The sequence below is a fragment of the Pholcus phalangioides genome, unplaced genomic scaffold (genome assembly GCF_987345545.1).
Source record: "Pholcus phalangioides strain wild (caught in Gottingen) unplaced genomic scaffold, Ppha-v1.0 ptg000008l_1, whole genome shotgun sequence".
Classification (NCBI taxonomy): Eukaryota; Metazoa; Arthropoda; class Arachnida; order Araneae; family Pholcidae; genus Pholcus; species Pholcus phalangioides.
Genome location: NW_028301601.1, coordinates 50,692,700 through 50,709,029, shown reverse-complemented (window position 1 = coordinate 50,709,029; position 16,330 = coordinate 50,692,700). Strand labels below are relative to the sequence as shown.

The following is a 16,330-nucleotide window of genomic DNA, read 5'->3' as shown; positions in this document are numbered from 1 at the left end:
TCAGTCTGTTCCAGTAAAAATACAGTTTGTCGTACTGTGCCCTCTCCAGACACTAACGAAGAAAATTTCATGCTTCTAAATTCCATATTTGCTAATGTATTTGTATTCAAAAATCTGAGGAAAATTGGGAAACAATAGCATAGACTAATATCGAATGCTTCTTCGACGTTAGAAAGGCCACATTAGGACTTACAGGACACCCTGTATATAATTAAGCTTTTGTAAAATATATCATATATTTATAATATATATATTTTATATATTTATAAATATATCATATCAGTATATGGGAAATATAGTTTTTGTAATAAATGCTGCACAGTCGTATGTACTGCATTGACCAAGAAAAAGCAAGGCAGAATGAAAAGGATTAGATTCTGTGTGTTTATACTTTGATTATTCAATGAAATAACTTGTTACAATAATGATTGATAAATATTCGTAACCAGATATTAATTGTTGAAAGAAATTAGTTAGATTATTTCTTGAAAAAAACCTAATTAAAAAGTTGTTGCCCTGTCTCGCAGTATTCTGTATTTGACGTGTTCTGTATTTTACGGGGTATTCTATTTGGCCGTCCCAAATTTTTTATAAATTGCCCCGTTTTTTCTCCTTTTATATTTAATTATTTTTAACGAGGCTTAGTTTAATTTTTGGAAATCCAGAATTAAGATTATTTTCATGAATTATAAATTATATTATGATAATTATGTACTCTATCATAACTAATTATAGTCATTTAAATATGTAAATTTGTCAAACATTGTGTTTTTAGGTGCATTATACTTTTACACATTGCGACTTGAAGTAGCCCACTATTTCCCACCATTGGCGATTTTTCAGCAATTTAAGCGATAGATGCACAACTTTGCATTTGACCATTTCTCGCGGTAGGTACTTGGCGATTCCCCTTCCCTATGGATTCCGATTTCTTCCTGTATTTTATGAAGAAAATATGGCCGTGTCGGGTGTGTTCATATACTCTTTCTATTTTCGAATGTCCATTTTTGTTTTTGCAATGTCCCGTCTCCTGAGTCTTTTCTTCTTCTTGTGCTCTGGAGCCTTGTACCGTATTGTTACGCGTCAAGGTTTTTAACTGAGAGACGCGGATACAGAACACTACAATTTCTTTGAATTTTTTTTCCCCTCTCATCGCTTCTAACTCAAGCCAACCCATAGGATCCTATACTAAACTCAAAGTTTCTACCGCACCCCCCTATGAAGCATTTCATCACCCGGGGGGATAGTGATATTTCCCACTTTGCGAAACACTGGTCTATATGATGAGATTTGGTAATATGATCTTTACACAAGTAAGTACTTTAATCTGTTACTTCCAGCTAAGGTCGAGCCGCCCCCCCCCCCCAGAACATCACTTTGGCTTAGGACCTATGACGTTGAGAAGATGACCATCCTTTATAGATCCTCCGCCAGTCCATGATAGGACATGTAGTCTCTTCCAGTTGCAGTTTGGATCGGCTTCAGATTTTAGATCGCGGCTAAAATCCGTTATGGGAAAATATTATAAAATATAGATGTCTTGAGATTTTAGACATTGATTCATTCATCAGCCACAAACCACCACCTTGTTGCACCTTAACCATGACCCGTGGCATACCAAGAACTCAAATTGAGCTAATCTCTGAATCATTAAAAACGTCCCGCTGAGCTTTTCCTGACTTTCACTCCCCAATAAAAAAATAAATTCTTATATAATATTTTCCCCCTTATTCATTTTCTATAAGAGAATCCGGAGAATCCTTTATATATATATATATACAAGAAAAATTTCTCTATCCACAACGAGACGATAGAGACGGATTCCATCTCCATGGGAGATGGTTTCAGCCCTTACACATGATCTTATTCAATATATGAAATCCTGAAGAGAGAGAGAGAAGGCGCAAAATCTTCAAAAACCAACATATATACACACCTGTGAGTGTGGGAAAGCCCGAAATTCCGTTTTTCTTAAATTTTTATAGCAATCTATTCACCCAAGCGGTGGATATATTTCGTAACGAAATCGCACCGGGAGGTTTCCACCATACGAGGGGGGTTTCTTTAACTTTCCAATAGACCACCCTCTCACTAATCTCATAATGAAGTGCCCGCCGCGCTTTATAAAAACCCTCCCTGACAAAAAAAATCTCTGTAGCGTGGACCCCGTTTTCTTTTGCTCATATGAATGCGGTGGAACCTTTCTTACCTTATTATAAGGCCTTTAAGTCCTTATTATGGATAGTCCCGTTGGGCTTTTGTGTTCGTATATACGTGTATTGGGTTTATTTTTAGATCGTTATACGTAACGGGAAAGCCTGTTATATTGGCCTACGGAGAATGGCAACTTTTTATCTTGAGAATTTTCGTTTGATTATATGTGTTATAGCCCGTTAAAGCCCGAAATGTGGCCATTTCGTGAACTGGCCAAGATTTTTGGCAGAGGTCCGAATTGCCGAATTATGTCTTTTGTTATTGACTTTGGCCGGGGGGTCATCGGCCACTTCGTGAACGGGCCGGCCAATGTCGGAAATTCGGACATTGGAGGGTCAATATTTAACGAAATTGGGGCCAATTCATGAAGTGGTCATCCCCGTCGCGAATTGGCTTCAGCAGTAACATATCCATGTATGTTGAGTGAATTTTGCTCAATTTCTTTAATGTTTGGACGTTGTGGATAAGCGGAGAGTGACGTCATCCTATCACAAGGCAGTAATAATTCAGAGAAGGCTAGAAGGGAACAAATTCCAAAATGGCCAAGGGGGTAGGGCAGAAAATTAGAAAAGGACGAATTGGATGAATTCTGAAAAGTCAGAATATAAAAAAGGCAAAAACAGGGAAGGAGCGAATTCTATGAAAGTGACGGGAAGGCAACATTTCGGAAAACGGCACAAATTCTGAAAATGTCAGGGAGGCAAAAGATTTATTTTACCTTATAAGAACCCGGGACCTCTCGCACCCAAAGCAAGAATCATACCCCTGGACCACCTGGCCAGTTACACTAGCACGATTCAAATAACAGCAATTGTGACGTCGACTCGGAACAGCGTCAGTAGCGGCAAAAAGGGACGCTTCCGTTCCTTCGTGGTGAGACGACAGGGTGCGTCAGGGAGGGCGGAAATTCGCAAAAAATGGCTTCAGAGAAGGACAAGTTGCAAATGGCCGGATGAAGGAGAAATTATATTTGTTATTTCGTGCTGCTGGTGTCGCTGGTAACGTGGTTCGGTGGTCTAGGGGTATGATTCTCGCTTAGGGTGCGAGAGGTCCCGGGTTCAAATCCCGGCCGAACCCTGCAGAGTTTTTTTTTTTCGTAAGGTTCCAAACACATTTTCTTCCATAAAACTCCCAATTACTGTTTGCAGGGACGGAACTAGAGTGAGGCGGAGGAGGGGGGGGGGTAACTGGCAAAATTTAGGGGGCAGCAGTTTTTAAGGTGGTAACAAAGAACACCGTCAGAAAATTATCGAATTTTAAAGTTGTTGGGGAGGTAAATTCATATTCGCCCTGGTCGGCGAAAATTCTAGTTACGGATCTGGCTGAAGTACACAAAAGAAGACAACATTTTATCTAGGGATCAATTTGACCTCTATGTAGCGCAGTGCTGTTAGCCAAAATGTTTTTTAGAAACTTCCAGCTATTGCTGGTCACGTTAAACATACCCTTAGAGCCCGGGGTCATCTAGTGTCATGTTGTGGGATTTAGAAAAATCAAAAATAGTGTCCACGATTGTAAACCCAGAACTTTATGCAATGCATTGAATGCATAGTATAGAATCGTGAATCTAGAGACCAACTTGCAATTTTAAATGAACGCATATAGCTCAGTCACCTTCAATATTCATAGAAGTTTTAATATTAAGTTTAAATGTTTTCGAAATGGTTTGTTGGCAGTGAATCGAAAACTGCTCTCTTATACATCTCACTCATAGGTCTCTTATTAACACAACACGATGTTTATTTTCACTCCCGATTCATCCTTCATTTTTTTTTAATGTTGAAATGCAGTCAAACTCGGTTATAACGACATCGAAGATTCCGCGAAATTTCGTCGTTATAACCAATGTTGACGCTATTGAGGAAACATTTTTTGACAAAAAAAATATAATCAGATCCAATCAAATACTATGCATCAAGTTCTCATGTAAATATGGTCAGTTGACCATGTTTGATCGTAAAAAATAGGAGAAATCGAATTAGTACATTGAAGACATTGCTGATTTTCACCTATCATGCTGTCAACTGCTGGCGATATTGCCAAAATATTGCTCAAACCATTTGCGAGAAATACAGTGCTACAGCAAGTCTGATGAAATGTATTTCACGGTAAAAAAAAAATGAATTTTTTTTTAATAAACCACGAAATGCTGTTGTTTTAGCAGAGACGACTCCATCAATAGCCACTACCCTAAATTTGGCGCACACTTGATTCACACAAGATGATTTACGCCAGCGTTTCTCAACCGGTGCTCCTTGGGGTTCCGTGTGCACTTCCTAGGGGCTCCGCGGTCACTCGAGAATAATAAAATAAGTCAGTAAATTTGATAAACAAACAAAAAAAGAGGCCTAAAGGGTGCCGCCATATAATTAATATACTAAAAAGGGCTCCTCGAGTTAAACAGGGCTCCGCCATAGAAATTATTCACTGAAAAGGGCTCCGCGAGTCAGAAAAGGTTGAGAACTGCTGATTTATGCTATTGGGAGAACCATTATTTATTGATTATTATCTCCATAAACATTAACATCAATCTAATTGTATGGCGTTAATTTGTGAATTCTCTTTGCACGTTATTATATTTACCATTTCAGCTCATGAATGTTGTCTAAGGAATGAAACAAATTTCTGAAATAGTGAAAAATTTCAAAATTTCGTTGTTTACTCGAATTTTTAAAAAGAAAAAAAATAACTGGATGGATGACATGATATTTATCGTATCACCGTATACTCTTAAAACAACAATTGTCCGTTTCAGTAAAGTTATGAGCTTCATGTTTAAACATTTTCGTATAATTTGTCATGAGAAATTTTTCATTGAGTTTCAAATTTATATCTACTATATGGTCCCTCAAAGTAGTCATTTTCATATAATCGCTAATATCTTGCGAAAATAGAGGTCAGATTTTAATGAAAATTGATTGCGTTGGGTTTTCAACTATGCTGACTCGAATAAAGTAAAACTAAATGTATGCTTCTATTCATAAACTTTTAAAAATATGTTTTAATAATTCATAACTCATACTCTAAAAAAAGTCATATTCAAAATGAGTAATAAAACTATGTTTGGCCCGTAAACATCTATCATTGAAAATAAAAATTAATGAGATACCTATATTATTTCAGCAATTATGCTCAAAAACAAGAATGTTTCTGTTTTAACACATTACGACACTCGTTTTTCAATAATCTATATTTTACTAACTGTTCGTTCAAAATTGATGAAATTTGGTATTTTAGTTACAATAATAACCCCAGAAGGCATGAAATGCACTTATACGGGAAGGGGGAAAAAAATATAATAATAATTGTCAGAACGGGAAACACTTCGCATACGGAGTCAGGTCGAAATCCCCAATAGTGGAAGCAAATCTTGCGTAGGAGGCACATACAAGTTCTGATGGACGACTGTTCCATATTCTTGCCACACGGCATCCATATTCGTGGAAAAAGCAATCCCCTTCTAGCCGTTGGTATTCTTATTTGGAAGCGATACCTCCGTAGGTTAACTCGCCTGTCTATGATCTCAAAGAAAGGCTCTCTCGATGGTAGATAAACAATTTGGTGGACTAGTTTGTAGCACATCTACAAATCTGCAGCGATTCTACGCCATTCCAGCGAGTGCAAACCCAGAAATTGAAGTCTCTGGCAATAAGATAGACCGCTCATGCCAGGTATTCGTTTAGTAAACGACCTCTGTGGCTTTTCGAGGAGCTTTATGTCCTTGATTTTGTAAGGGCTCCATACTTGCGAACAGAACTCCAGAGTCGGGCGAACGTACACACAGAAAGCATATGAGAACGTATGCGCATCGCACTTACGGTATGCCGTACATATATATGAAATTCTATTAGCTTTGCAGACTATGCCATGATGATGATCAGTGAAATCCAGAATGCGGCTCATTGCAATACCTAAATCCAAGCATGTATCCAATTGCTGCAACGTTTCATTACCTAGTTGGTAATATTCAGGATCGGTGCGTCTACCTAAATGCATTGATCCACTTTTTGATGATGAAATAGGTAGCTTATACTGACAACTCCACTGGAAAAGTTGTTGGCATGCAATTCTTAGGCCCCCTAGTGTTTTCCACTGGAGAGAATAACTCATCAGCGAATTGCAATAGAGAGATGGGTGACACAGCCTGAGTAATATCGTATCACCATTACGAACTTTCAAAAGTTGGTTAAAAAATAATTAAAAAAATGTTATATACACTGAAAATTTTATTGCATTATTGAACAAAAGATGGCATTGCCTTCATTCTGAGAAGCCAAACCTATTTTTTTTTAATATTTTCAGCTACGTGTGCAATTTTACAAAAGGAATTGAGGAATTATCTGACCGCTAAGAAGCAGCGTTGTTAGTTTGAAAAACTTAATATTGCGGATCACATCAAAGATTTCCATCCAGCCCGGGGTCATTAAGTGCCATACCGCGAGATTCAGAAAAATTAGATGAGACATCACGGTAACTCGTATAACTCGTGTCGTCATGTTACTCATATTACCAAAAAAAACCATTTTCGAAAAAATAGCTCCTCATCTGAAATCTGAACGGAAAGATCCGTTGGTTAAGAAATGAGCAGAGCAAAATAACACGCAACACTTGTGATGTGTGTACTGATGTGATTGTGTCTAGTTCCAAAATACTGGGCACATTTCCAGTTATTAATAAACACTTTAGTGAACTTGCCTGAGTGAATTTCTGGAAGTGGGAAAACAAATATTTTGTTCTGGCAGCCGTGATGGCGGTGAAAATTGAGCAGCTTTGCATTCTATAGCATGCATGCTCAACCCATGACCCGCGAGCCAAATGAGGCGCTCGGAGTAATCTGATGTGTACCACGACGTGCCGGAAACTAATTTTCTTAAAATGAACTTTATCATTGTTCGTGGGAGTATTGTCGGAGTGGATATCCCACATTGCGGCCCTTTGCTGTGGATGCCAGTTCCAGATCACTTAATCGGCCTGTGGAATATTTCCAGGTCAATCAAGCGACCCGCGGCACATTTATGGATTACTTATGCAACTTGCAGTGCATTTCCTGATCACTTAAGTAACATACGGCATAGTTCCAGATCACTAAAGCAGCCCATGGCATATTCACGGATCATTAGAGTCATCCACCGCACAGTCCCAGATCTCGTTAGCGGCCCGCGTCTCATTTACAGTTCAAAGAACAGATTACTTTAGCTATCATAGGCGCAGTTACATATGACTTCAGTGGCCCACGACATATTTCCAGACCAAGTAAGTGGCCCCGCACTCTCTAAAAGGTCAAGCACCCTCGCTGTGTAAGCATAATGAGAACATTTTACCATACATAAAAGCGAAGAAAACCCAGTATTGCACATTATCTGACTATTCCATAATCACCCGCAAATCCCATATACAGGTGCGGATAAAGAAAAAAGACATTTCTCTTCAAAAACGTGACCAACTATCATTCCATTACCAAATATTGCGCTGTTGGTAATTATTTCCATAGTGGATTATTATACGCAGGAAAATGTGATATGTAAATTTTAAAAGGATATCCACATACTATTGACATCGAATTTTTATTGCGATGACATTTAGGGGGAAAATGGTTTGGCGGATCCTTCAAGTGCTCCGGAAATGTGTCCGGGCCGCTAAAGTGCTCTGGAACTGTGTCACGCATCACTCAAATGATCGGTAATTATGCCGCGGATCATTTAAGTAATTAGGGGAATGTGCCGTGGGGTAACTTCAGTGATGTAGAACTACACTGGGGGCCGCTTAATTGTTCTAGAACTGCTCCGCGGATCACTTAAGTAATTAGGAAATGTGCCGTGGAGGTTGCCACTTCAGTGATGTAGAACTATACTGGTGGCCGCTTAAAGTGCTCTAAAACTATGCCACACATCACTCAAGGTATCTTTAAATGTGCCACGGATCGCTTAAGTGTTCTGGAACTGTATCGCGGGATACTTGAGTGATCTGTGAATGTGCCTACTTCAATGATCTGAAAATGCGCCACGGGCCGCTTAAATGTTCAGGAATTGTGCCACGGGTCATTTAAGCTATCCGTAAATGTGCCGCTTAGTTCATTTTCACAAAATTAGGTTTGAGGGGTCAGGCCACATCAGATAACCTTCAGGGCCACATTTGGTCTGCGGGCCAAGGGTTCACCATATATGGCTTAAAGGGTGGGTCGTAATGAATTTCTTAAAGAGAAATTTTGAGTTCTTACCCATCAAATAGCATTGAAATTAACAGAAATCTATTATAATGACATATAAAGGTATTTTCTTTCGAAATTTTAATTTTTTTAAAAATACTTTTTACATTAAAAAGATAAATTTTCGTTTGGGGGACGCACGAGCCCCCCCCCCCCCCATGCCCCCCCGTCCCACGTGCGTCTCTGATCCCTCCAATATGTGTTAGGAGGTAGGGGGCAGTGCTGACGAAATTTTGCTGACGGCGGGGGGAGGTGGTGTCAAAAATGGCTAAAAATTTGCTGACGTAATACTTGAACGGCCCCCCTAACTAAACTCAATCAGGCTGGACCGTCAATTATTGACGTTATAACCAAGGTGTCGTTACAACCGGGTTCACTATAACCGAACCTGACTGTGCGAATAATGTTTACTGCGACAATAACTTGCTGTGCGCGATATTTCTCTGATGTGCAACCGAAATATTTCCGCGGATAACTAGACTCAATAAATAATTTAATATTTCACTATATATATCTTTTCTCCCTAGGGAGAGAGACATCACTCATTTAGATCATAACTCGACGAGAAGTTGTTTTCTCGTCACTCGTTTTAAAATATTTCATGAAAAGAGAGCGGAAAAATGATTAATGGGAAACGAAACGGGTGGAAAACTTCGAAGCTCGCGCTCATAAAACGCAAACGAATCAGTTTTCATGAACTCTCTCTCTCTCTCTCTCATTCTCCTTGTGTAAAAGTGATATGATGGAAAAGCGAAAGCTCACCACGCGTATGTGTCACAGCTTTAAAACTGCATGCGCACGTGTAGAAATGCACTATTAGTCGTCGTAGCACGCAATTTTCAATGTTTCTGTCGACTTCAGTTTTGAACTGAATAAAAGTCTTTTCCATTGCAAATCTCTCTCTCTCTCTCTCTCTCTATACGCCATTGGGAAAGTAGAGTAGCAAGAGAGAGAGAGAGAGAGAGAGAGAGGTTGGACCCATCCTCCTCCCGACAGCAAATTTTCACGCTGACTCGCCCGAGGATGTGAACAACTTGTCATCGCTGAGGAGGCAAACATTAATCATTTCGAGACTTTTCTCCAATGGAACGGGATGGCGAGAGGAGACTGCGGCAAAATACGTTAGCGCCGGAGCTTTTAAAACAGTTTGGGATGGTGGATGGACGGCCCAAGAGAGAGCACAAGGAGCCACGTTCCAGAAGGAACCCCCCCCCCGCCCCCTCAGCCCCCAGCAAAAGATCAAGAGGCGAAATGATACAAAACAGAAGGGAGTCCGTTTTTAAGATGAATATTTTCCGAATTAAATATGCCAGACGTAAAGAGAGAAACGTGAAGTGATATTATACGGACAAGATGTTTAACATGATCAACTGTCAAGTACTGTCTCGAAAATTGTTAATAAAAACTCTACGACGGAGACAGCCGAGTAAATCGGTTCTGAATTCGTCTCAGTTGTATTCTAGTGGATAGATAATACGATTAAGTCAGTTTCAGTGGAGAATCATCAATTTTTTTTTCCCCGTCTGGTTTCAATTCGGAATATTTATTTTGAAATATTCTTGGCATTTATATAGCAGAGACAGATCAGCTCGGTTTTTGTCTTGCTACTGATCTTCAATGCACCCCGGGCAGAGGCGTATTTACGGAGGGAGGAAGTCTATAGTAATTTTCAATTCTGGATGCCATCTAAGTTTTCCGGGTCCCGGGGAATGACGCCTAATGCCCGCAGAGGCTGTTTAAAAAAATCTTCATGTGACCCACAATATCAAGTCTTATGGACTAACAGCGCTCTTTTTTGCATAAGACGCATACGTAACTGAAAATTTTATGGAACCAAAATCAAACTAATAGTCAAACCATGTTTTGTAACAATAAAAAGCAGTGCCAACTGGTGTTGAAAATAAGATTGTTTTTGTCAATAAGATTTTTGTAATACTTTCTTGAAATAGTTTCACTGGTTGGACCTGGTACTATGAAAGAATATAGCATATATGTAATTTTATTTTTTCATAACATGATCCCCACCTATTCCTAACAGATCTGTAGGATCTGTCCAAGGAAATTTTCTAGTGTTAATAGGCACACATCCATGCCTGAACCCAGACCTGCACAGTGAGAGGCTAGCTCCTGCCTCTCGGCCGCATTGTAGATAAATTTTGTGAAAGTCAAAAATTTTTAATATACTAGGTCTGCATCGAGGGGGTGTGGTCCAAGGTTGAGAAACACTGTTTTAGACACTTCTCTTTTCCTTGCGCAGATTTTAATTTTACCGTAGGTGTCCAACTTAGATTAGTAAACTTCATATAACCATAAAATCTTCAGGAAACATAAATCATCACTAGAATACTTCTATGTCGATCCAACCGCTAATCTAAGGTGTTGGGAGGAGCGATTTATTGTTCAGGTTCGTTGAATTGCCCCGTATTTTATGTGGGACAGATAAACTTTTCCCTCGTTTTTGGCTCTTAGAAGGGCGATTGCCCCATCGCTCCTCCACTTCAGGTCCTTATGAGCCGAGGCAGGTATCTCTAGCTGCGAATGTAGCCAAGGCAGACATCTTCAGTCACGAATGGAGCGGAGGCAGATGTATTCAGCTGCGTGGAATCGAAAAGATACTATCAGCTGCGAATGAAATCGAGCAGACACTATCAGCCTGCGAATGAAATCGAGCAGACACTATCAGCCTGCAAATGAAATCGAGCAGACACTATCAGCTTCGAATGGAGCAGGGACAAACATTTTCAGCTGCAAATGAAGCGGAGGTAGGCACCTTCAGCCGCGAATAAAGCCGATATATCTCCTGTTAGGAATGGAGCTGAAGCAGATCTATTCAGCTTCGAATTGAGTGGAGACTGGCACCTTCAGCTGTGAATGAAACCGATGCAGACATCTTCAGCTGTGAATGAAACCGAGGGAGACACCATTAGATCCGTTGAATCATCCCGTATTTTACGGGACAGATCTATTATCCCCTCTTATTTTTTTGGCTCTTTGAAGGGACGATCAACCCCCCCCCCCCAACCTCTGGATCAGCGCATGTGTGTCCATCATTTCATCCTATGAAATAACTATACGTACGGCGAATGTCTAGTATTCGGTATAACATGTTTATCGTCTTTCCTCGCCTGAGCTAGACCTAGTTGGTTGGTCGTAAGAGAAATTGATCGGTAGTCGGGGAGGGACAAGCAGGTTGGTCCAATGTAGACTCCCTCTCTCTCCTCCCCCCCCCCCTCTCTCGCTACTATCCTCTGACACACAGAGATAGCGACAGAGAGAGAGAGACGCGCGATGGGAAATTAGGACTCGTTAGCTGTCCACATGATCGTCGGACCGTAAGGTCGGACCTTAATTAAGACTACGACGTCGCAAGGCGGTTGGAAAATTCCCGGGGATTTGGGAAGAGGGGTCGAACACAAGCGCAGTATAGGCATATATACTGTTGTGTACATTATACGTAGTAGCATTGGGATGGTGGATGAAGGAGGAATCCCTTAAGAAGGACTTAGATAGGGGGGAAGTCTTCCTTGAATGGACTGGATCGTGAGATTGTACAATGCTGCAACTATTCCCTAGTATTAGAGTATAGATTATTTGAATGGTGAGAAAAAATAGTGATCAACGTTATAAATACAGTGAATCCTCGTTACAACGATACTCGATGTAACAATAAATCCCTCTAAAACGATATTTTTCAAATTACGTTTGGAATTGCCTATTGTCTGAAGTTGACTCCTCCCGATACAACGGTATCCTTTACCACGATAAATCCCTCTATAAAGATATTTTTCAGCGATTTTTGAAACCGCTTGTAGAGCGATATTTTTTTTTATATTTTGCTCAAAATCGTTTTGAGTTTGATTTTAACTTGGTCGTCTGTTTTCGTTCTTCTGAAGGCGTCTGACGACATCGGTATTTTGCACTGCGGCAGTGTTTCTCAAAGTGCGCGTCACGGCTACTGGAAGAGTTACCAACGTTTGCCAGGAGTTTCGCGGCGAGCTGGAAATATTTATTTGTGTGCCTATTCAGGCTTTGAAGTGGTCCTTTGAAAAGTGTGAAAATACAGTAAAACCTCTCTTTTACGGACACCGATGGGACAAAAATAATTCGTCCGTAAAACAGGAGTGACCGTTAATCGGGGAGTTTGAAATATATACATTTATTATACAAGAGGAAATTATTATTTTCCGTAAAAAAAAGCGGGGGGGGGGGGAGGGACTGAGGGGACCGCATCTGAGAGGGTGGCAATTAGAATGGTTTTACTTTAACTACTAAACTATTCAGATAAACCATGAATTGGGCAAGGGAGCCACTGGTGAAAAAAGTTTGAGAACCACTGCACTAAGGGATCACCGCAAGCGCAAAGGAAGTTATTGGTACTTTCTGTGCATGACACAAAAGTGCATGTGGTAAATTTCTTTACAGAGACAATGAATGTAACTGAATTATATATTAATGAACTAACAACTACAATTCTTCGCGGTGAAAATATGAAAAAGTGCATTTTCTGGCAGTACTAACAATGCCGATTAAGAAAAAAAATGGCATATACAACATAACTTTGATCATACGTAAGAATTATTTCGCCTGTCGATATAACGACAATCCTTCAACAATATTTTTTTCTCGGTCAGCAGAATATCGTTATATCGAGGTACTGTGCCACTTTATGCCACTATACAGAAAGAATACGGTTCTCTATTTTTGCCCGGGCTTCCTGTTTACTTTTTTGGTGTCCTTCTCCCCGTTATTTTGAATAGAAAAGAGTAAATTCGGTGTCCCCTTCCTGCTCCAGTGCTCGTGGCGCTAGATTATCCTGGCCGCCCCTATTTGCGGACCTGCATATTATTATTATTATGTGTTAATAGCTGATCACATGGCTTTAATTAACGCTGGCTTTAATTTTGAGCTCCTCGACGGAAAGGTGTGAGAGGGGTAAGACAAGGGGGTCATGAGGGAAAAAAAATGGTTTAAAGGGACCCCATGGGTGGAAAAGATGAAGGAACATTACTGTGATTGACAACAGAGTAGGCCTATACAGTAGATTTATCCTTTCACGCTCACCCTACGTCCTAAGGCATGTATAGCAGAAAGATACATTTCATTTGGGGGGGAATCACTAACAGAAGTATAGAAAAAAAACAACTTTGGATAAAATAAGGGATACAATAAAGCGATGGTGAGGGAAGGAACCCCAGAGAACTGGATTGAATTTATTCTCCACTGGAGTTGGACAAAATATTTCAATCCGTGATCGTCAAGGGGTCAATTGAATGATTCGAACTTTTATCCAGAGGCTTTGGACTTGACTAATTGACCAAGTTCTACCGTAGTTGATGATGTGAGCGAGTTTGAACGGAGCACATCGAACTCTCGTCTTCACCATAGTGATCAGTCTATAGCAGCGATTCCCAACGTGGGCGTTAACGCCCCCTATGGCCTACAGCAACATGGTTGCTTACAACAACCACTGACGATTATGATCTGATGATTAGCAGATAGATTTTAGCAGCATATTTTATTTAAAAAAAAAATTATTTAGTAAATTACTTTTTAAAATTTATACTTATAAGAATTTGAATATTACTTTTTTTTTCTTATTTGATTTTAACAATATGATTTGCTTCAGCAACAAAATATGTTTTGTTTGGAATTATCTGAACTTAAATTTCCAGAGAAAGTATTGAACTTGTTGGATATTTTTATAATAGATGGCGCTAACTATTTTCGTCTAGGAAATAGATTTTAATTTACTTAAATATATATTATTTTAGCCAAATAATATATAGAGTTTTATATATATATATTTGGCAGCAAATTGAATTTTTACGTACATTAAAATATTGAAAAAAAAATATTTTTATGAAGTCAAACTAGCCATTATCCGTATAGCCAAATTAGCTTGCTACGAACATCCGGATTATAAGAAATAAAAACTTTTAGTCTTTTCTCTCTTTAACTTAGTCTCTGCTCTCATAGGATCATTGTCTCCACAAGGGTGTGGCTGAGAGCGATCCAGACCCAGGACCCGAGAAGATTCTGAACACTTTTGCTTTGCACTATAAGTTTGCAAAAGAAGGGCCACCCCGGTGAAAATATGGTCTGGAGCTGTAGGGTGACGGAGGCATGCATAGGATTATATATTTTACAGGATGTGGCGAGCAAAATTTTCGGTCTGGTGAAGTTCGTTTTTATGGGACTGTAGGCTACATCGTAAAATATTTAAAATAAAATTATATATCTCAAGCAGGCCTATAGATCATTCTTCTTTCTTTCAAACCGAGCACAACTACCTATCTATCAACAAGGGCCTAGGCAGAATCTCTTAATTTACATATTTAATTGTCATAAATCATTTTACCAGATCTTATCGGGGGAAGCTCCTATTCGAATGAGGTCCCGGCATGCCTCCCCCCTCCCCCCCCCCACACATAGGGAGTGAGTCTGGTAGGGCTCCTTCCCGGGGGCCCGGAATGATTCTCATTTAATGTGATTCTATCTTTTTTCCCAAATGGAAATTCATTTTAGGTGTCCGTTATGAGTCTGACCTGATGACCCCTACTCCAGGATGTGGGGCCATGGGTCTCCGTGCCGTGTCCGGTTGAACTATTGGTTGGAACTGGCAAGGTTGCAGATCTGTGAGACTATTGGGAGGCCTATTCACGAATCAAGAGTTTATTATATTATATCCATCACCAGAAAAACGTAAAAGAACACTGACATGTGGCTTTTGTTCCACCGAAGTCGCTCCTACCAGCTCCACCTATCGGCTGTTTTTGAGTTATTTTTTCGGCACATTAATCAAAATCCAGTCGCTAATTTCAGTCGAAGAATTGCAACAGCTTTATTTGATAAGTGGCGGAAGGCCTTCCAGTTCATCGATGTTTCCCACATGTATAATACAGGGTGATTCTAAATTCATTGGACAAACTTTAAGAGGTGATGTAAGACTACTAAACAAGCATTTTTGGTTGCCGAATCACAATAGCAAAGGCGGTAGAGGGTGTGTTTGGAGAGTGCACAACAGCGCTTCACCAAAAACAAATGTCATATTTTTCTGACAGATTCAACCGAGGGTTATTTTGGGGTTTAAACTCCTCCCTTGATCTGAGACTTTGGTGTTATTTTATAGTAAAAAATCATTGAACATTCCCCCCACCACCTTTCGAAAGAAAAATTATGGAAAACCCCCCCAATCCTTGAGAAAATTCCGGCTTACGCCTATAGGTGCAATGACCATCAAGGTTATGCTGGCGGCTCCAACCAATGGTTAAGTGGTACAATCAGGGCCATAACTAGGAGCGCAAACATGATTCAGCCGCCTCGGTCAAACATTATTTTGCTGCCCCAACAACTTTAAAATTCAATAATTTTGTAACGGTGTTCTTTGTTCCCACCTAAAATTACCGCTCCCTAAATTTTTCCAACAGGTGCAGTTGCCCCATCTGCCCCCCCCCCTCGAGTTCCGGCCCTGGGTACAATGAGTTGTGGTAGAATTCACATTTTGCAGCATCAGAAGACCTACCACATTACAATACCGCGCACCCTATTCACGTGCATTGGCGTACGCAAGATCCACCTTTAGAGGGGGACACATTGGATTTAGGGACCAAAAGGAATCTCTCTCTCTCAGAGAAGTTTTGAAATTTCAAAAGCATTATAAATTGACAGAAGTGGATACAGATAACATACAGTATATATATATAAGCATTTCCTTTCGGTATTTTAAATTTTTACTAAAAATTTTGAATCATCTTGGGTATGTCACGAGCCCGCCATGTTCTCTCCTGCTTACGCCTCTGGTCACAAACTTATGAACTGAAGGATGTCTTTCCGCTAGAAAATTTCGCAGCAACGTATAAACATAAAGGTAGGAGAAACTTACACTTTTACGCTACGCAACATGTAAGCAAC

The 16,330-nt window shown here is 39.9% G+C and overlaps 1 non-coding gene across 1 annotated transcript; it reads left to right on the top strand.

Annotated features, from left to right (window-relative positions):
- Positions 1 to 3,219: 3,219 nt before the first annotated feature.
- On the top strand, positions 3,220 to 3,291 carry TRNAP-AGG (transfer RNA proline (anticodon AGG)). Its single transcript has one exon. It is a non-coding gene; the product is annotated as a tRNA-Pro (tRNA).
- The last annotated feature ends 13,039 nt before the right edge of the window (positions 3,292 to 16,330 follow it).